This window comes from Danio rerio, chromosome 6 (assembly GCF_052040795.2).
Source record: "Danio rerio strain M-AB ecotype USA chromosome 6, GRCz13ab, whole genome shotgun sequence".
NCBI classification, from domain to species: domain Eukaryota; kingdom Metazoa; phylum Chordata; class Actinopteri; order Cypriniformes; family Danionidae; genus Danio; species Danio rerio.
The window spans coordinates 6,304,082-6,310,000 of NC_141026.1; the positions used below are offsets into that span (position 1 = coordinate 6,304,082).

The 5,919-nt window shown below is 36.2% G+C and overlaps 1 long non-coding RNA gene across 1 annotated transcript; it reads left to right on the top strand.

Annotated features, from left to right (window-relative positions):
- Window positions 1-1,642: 1,642 nt before the first annotated feature.
- Window positions 1,643-3,664, top strand: LOC137495914 (uncharacterized). The gene is made up of 3 exons (XR_015493057.2): window positions 1,643-1,739; window positions 2,344-2,391; window positions 3,277-3,664. It is a non-coding gene; the product is annotated as an uncharacterized LOC137495914 (long non-coding RNA).
- Window positions 3,665-5,919: the final 2,255 nt, after the last annotated feature.

Genomic DNA, 5,919 nt, shown 5'->3' on the forward strand with positions numbered 1-5,919 from the left:
AAGGTTGGGTTTAGGGCTGGGGTAGGTGTAGACGCTAATCAAACACAACAGGTTGCTGTGAGGTTGGGTTTAGGGCTGGGGTAGGTGTAGACGCTAATAAAACACAACAGGTTGCTGTGAGGTTGGGTTTAGGGCTGGGGTAGGTGTAGACGCTAATCAAACACAACAGGTTGCTGTGAGGATGGGTTTAGGGCTGGGGTAGGTGTAGACGCTAATCAAACACAACAGGTTGCTGTGAGGTTGGGTTTAGGGCTGGGGTAGGTGTAGACGCTAATAAAACACAACAGGTTGCTGTGAGGATGGGTTTAGGGCTGGGGTAGGTGTAGACGCTAATCAAACACAACAGGTTACTGTGAGGTTGGGTTTAGGGCTGGTGTAGGTGTAGATGAAAATAAAACACAACAGGTTATTGTGTCATCTACTATGTAGATTCTTTGTTTGTGGGAGTGTTATGACTAAGGTTTATTTAATTTTCGAGGAGCTCATTTTTGGTGCGAGGATTGCTGGGAGTGGAAAGCTCCTGGATTTCCCTACCTCTTCTGGTGGAAAACCAAACTCTAATAAGGTCCAAATGTCCATGTATGCTTGCAACTTTTTTTTGAGAGTTTCAGCTTGTGAGGATGGCCTGTCTAGTAATGCCTGTTTTGATTACTTCTGACTTTGTCTATTTTTAGGAAGAAAGGTAAGGTCCCTGTATTTTTCTTACATGTTATTTAGTTTATTTACTCTGCAGATTCTTTTGTTTGTTTTATTGGACTGTGGCCACCCTGAAGAGATGCTCATTTAAATAATCTACAATAAATCTATTAAATTATAACCTACTCAATCAAGGAAATCTTTTGCATGCTTTTTGTTTGTTTGTTGTTGTTTGTTTGTTTGTTTCCCTTGGGAAATCCACCACCCACAACTTTATATATATATATATATATATATATATATATATATATATATATATATATATATATATATATATATATATATATATATATATATATATATATATATATATGCCTATGTTGTTTTCCCCAAGACTCTGGGGCATAATAGTTTGGTTTAGCGTTAGGGTAGGTGTAGTAGGCATAAATAAATCAACAGGCTATTGTGAGGTTGGGTTTAGGGTAGGCGTAGGGATTCATAAAACACAACAGGTTACTATAAGGTTGGGCCTAGGGTTAGGGTATGTGTAATAGACATTAATAACACTCTACAGGTTATTGTGAGGTTTGGTTTAGGGTAGGTGTAGTGGGCATAAATAAATAACAACAGGTTACTTTGAGGTTGGGCTTAGGGTTGGGGTAGGAGTAGACGTCCATGAAGCACAACAGGTTATTGAGAAGTTGGGCTTACACTGTAAAAAGTGCTACACTCACAAAGTTGGTTCTATCTACTTTAAATAATTGCAATCTAGTTAATTTTATTTGTTTTATACCAAAAAAATTAAATTTGCTTCCTCTTTACTTAAAATATATCAGTTTTTATATAACTGTATATTTTGAATAAAACTAATGCAATTTATTTGAGTAGATTTTTTTACGTGGTTATTGTGTAGAATAAATGTTATAAAAGTGAGTTGACACAGACAATTTATTAGAGCAGCTGTCGATGTGGGCAGGTGTTCATAAAACGTGATTTTTATAGTTTTGCGTGACTCCTTTTTCATTGCCCGGGATTTAGCAGGCAGACGCAGCTTCTGCAATGGTCGACATTAACTGCTCCCAGCAGCGGATCTGATTAACACGGTAAGTTGCAAATTTAGCCGAATGATAATTGTAAAGTCATGCAAAACTGCTGTCTTCGCTAGGCAGGTGAGGTTTTAGCTTTGTAAATTGTACTGTAGCCTCAGGTATGTTAACAGTTAAACTGCTCTCACATGGAAAGCTAAGTTGGCTAACGCTAACCAACGCTAGTTTATGCTAATGATTAAAAGTGATATTATTGAGAAAATATAGTGAAAGTAGTTTTAAAACACTTAGTAGGTATAACTAACGTTGCAGAACCGATTAACAAGGTCACTGGTGGGCGGTCGGGGTGTGGGGGTTCAGTTTGCTAACGTTAGCGCTAACTTAGCTAAAGTTAGCTCACCTAAGTTATAGCAGCACATTAAGGATGGATATTAAATGCAGAAACGTATGCAACAGTTAAGTAGTTTGTGTTTAACGTAAGAGAAAGTATAACTTAAAGTTTGTGTTTTAGAGATTTAGTCCATAAGTTTTTTAATGCTGCATAGTGAATAAATTACAGATTTACAATTTATTTTAACTTAAATTACATTTACTACTGATGTTTACAGAACCATTTAAACTGTATGCACCTCATTCTAAAATGCATGTTCTTGGTCTTTAGATACCAAAGTGATTTTGTTACCTGTGGATCTTCAAACTTCACATCCAGGTAAGAAAAACATTAGATACAACTACAGCTATAATTATTTGCAGGCAAGTAAAACATTGGTAAAATTGCAAACAATAGTGGGCTCCATAGAATTAACTTACATTTGATATTTGAAGTGCAACAGTAATTTTTTACTGTTTTTTTTACACAGATATTATGTGTGCAACAGTAAAAACAGTATAAAAATATCCTAATGCAGTTTCTTATTATCTGTCAGTCTTTCAATAAAGCTAACTGATAACACTGAATCACTGAACTGTCATTTGCCAGTGACATTAAATTTGAAGAAAAAGTCAATTAAATGTAGCTTTAGCAAAAATTTAATGTAAACCTTAATGTAATGTGTAAAATGGCAATGTATTTATTTATTTATTGAATAAAATTTGTATTATGACGTGCAAAGTTTGGTGCAAAATGAAGATGACATTTAAATTATAGAACTTGTATTCTATAATTTTCATATAGCCATTTTCAAACAGTTTTAATATCTAAATTAAATACACATTCTTATGCTTTATAAGTTGCCAAAATAAACAAAAAATGTAATACCTAAATTTTAACAATTCTTTGATTGACAGGAAAACACAATGACATGCACTGTTACACTGAGTAAAATCACAGTTTTCTTTAAAATTTGATAACTAAAAACACCTGGAATAATGTAATTACACAACCTCTATAACCTTTTTTTATTTTTTAAATAGAAGTTAGGTAATTTTAACTAAGGTAATTTTTAACTGATAAACTAAGGTGTTTCATCCATGCATCATTCTCACTGGACTTTTGTAACTTCACTTGTAGTTATTTCCTATTCATTATTTAGCTATTTAATGTTGTTTGGTAGCAACCACCTGAACTCCTGTTTCTTTTTGTCTCTACCAATAGAGTTGTGAGGAATCAGAGGTGCATGCGGCTGCCCACGGGAAAAATTTGCCATCAGCCCAACACAGTTTGGATTATCATAGGACTGTCAGAGGTTTGCCAAACCTGTCAAATGCATGATGGCTCCTGTTTGGACTTACCGATGTCCTCGACTTCAAGTATCCATCAAAACTGTATACATTTGAGATATATTAGAGACTCTTTGTGGGACTGGACATTATGCATCCTAAATCTTCATCAAAATATGCAAATCTCCTCACTGAGTTGCCTTGGATGATTTCTCAATAGGATCTGGTATTATTAATGTTTTTATTTATGTATTGTGTATGTGTAGCCACATTAATGGCCTGTTTTGTAGTCACTATTAAAAGGAACATCGATTGATATTGAATACATGTTATGGTCTTTAATCCATCTTCCCATTCTTATTTAATTGTTATTGACAGGAAAGTCTGTTTATCTGTTTTTACTAGTGTATATTGTGCTTACAATATAGAAACGAAGATTTATTTTCTGAGGTTACAGCCAGAAGTCAATTAAATTAGTTTTAAATGACATATGCATGGTTAATTTTATTTAGATCATTAAGTTCATAATACTTAATTAAAATGAGTACAGTCAACATATAGCAATGTATAAGTAAGTTAAGTTTAACAAAAAAAGTAAGTTTATCTGATTTGAGTAATTTTAGAAATATTAGTTGGCTCAACCTAATTTTATTGCATTTGTTTTAAGCAATGTTTTAGTGTTTAAAATACTTAAAAAAGGCTGGAAGTTGAATCAACCTAAAACGTCCGATGCAACCACTTGCCTCACTTTTTATAAGTTAGATCTAAGTAACATTTTTTACAGTGTATGATTGGTGTCGGTGTAGTAGACATTAATAAAAAAAAACAGTAGGTTACTAGGAGGTTGGGTTTAGTGCTGTGGTAGGTACTGTACAGATGTATTAGAACACAACAGGTTGCACTCTGTGTCATGTATAAGAGATTCAATAAATGAAAACTCAAATAGAATGTTCGTACAGCCCACTTGGAGCTCAAGTCCCACCCACTTGGAATGACCAGCCCATTTGGAGCTGGCTCCGATCTCCATTTATACCCTTGTGGAGTAAACATTTGTTCATTCTTTTTCTTTTCGGCTTAGTCTGTTTATTAATCTAAGGGTTGCCACAGCAGAATGAACTGCCAACTTATTCAGCACATGTTTTAACACGTGCAGCGGATGCCCTTTCAGTCGCAACCCAATGTAATGTAATGTAATGTAATGTGTATTTATATAGCGCATTTATTGTGTATGGCCATACACCCAAAGCGCTTCACAATCATGAGGGGGATCTCTCCACACCAACACCAGCGTGCAGCATCCACTTGGATCTGCCCATCACTGGCGAACACCCATACACTCTCATTCACACACATACACTATGGACAATTTTAGCTTACCCAATTCACCTGTAAAGCATTTCTTTGGATTTGAGGGGGAAACCAGAACACCTGGAGGAAACCCATGCTAACGCAGGGAGAACATGCAAACTCAAGACAGAAATGCCAAAGGACCCAGCTGAGGCTCAAACCAGCAACCTTCTTGCTTTGAGGCGACAGTACTGCCTACTGCGCCACCGCATGGCCCTCTGGAGTAAACATTGAGTGGGTTTTCAGTTTTTCCTAACCTATTTGAACTTTAAACCTACTCCTTTTAAAGCTGAGGCTAATGTATGAAGAATTACAGACCACAGACAACACTAAAAACAAGGGGTAGGTGTAGACGCTAATAAAACACAACAGGTTGCTGTGAGGTTGGGTTTAGGGCTGGGGTAGGTGTAGACGCTAATAAAACACAACAGGTTATTGTGTAATCTACTATGTCGATTCTTTGTTTGTGGGAGTGTTATGACTAAGGTTTATTTAATTTTCGAGGAGCTCATTTTTGGTGCGAGGATTGCTGGGAGTGGAAAGCTCCTGGATTTCCCTACCTCTTCTGGTGGAAAACCAAACTTTAATAAGGTCCAAATGTCCATGTATGCTTGCAACTTTTTTTTAAGAGTTTCAGCTTGTGAGGATGGCCTGTCTAGTAATGCCTGTTTTGATTACTTCTGACTTTGTCTATTTTTAGGAAGAAAGGTAAGGTCCCTGTATTTTTCTTACATGTTATTTAGTTTATTTACTCTGCTGATTCTTTTGTTTGTTTTATTGGACTGTGGCCACCCTGAAGAGATGCTCATTTAAATAATCTACAATAAATCTATTAAATTATAACCCACTCAATCAAGAAAATCTTTGCATGCTTTTTTTCTTTTTCTTTTGCTAAATACACCCAAAGCGCTTCACAATCATGAGGGGGATCTCTGGAGGAAACCCATGCTAACGCAGGGAGAACATGCAAACTCAAGACAGAAATGCCAAAGGACCCAGCTGAGGCTCAAACCAGCAACCTTCTTGCTTTGAGGCGACAGCACTGCCTACTGCGCCACCGCATGGTCCTCTGGAGTAAACATTGAGTGGGTTTTCAGTTTTTCCTGAACTATTTGAACTTTAAACCTACTCCTTTTAAAGCTGAGGCTAATGTATGAAGAATTACAGACCACAGACGACACTAAAAACAAGGAGGTAAAAGCGAGAAGCAGGAAGCAAACACGTAGCTTGG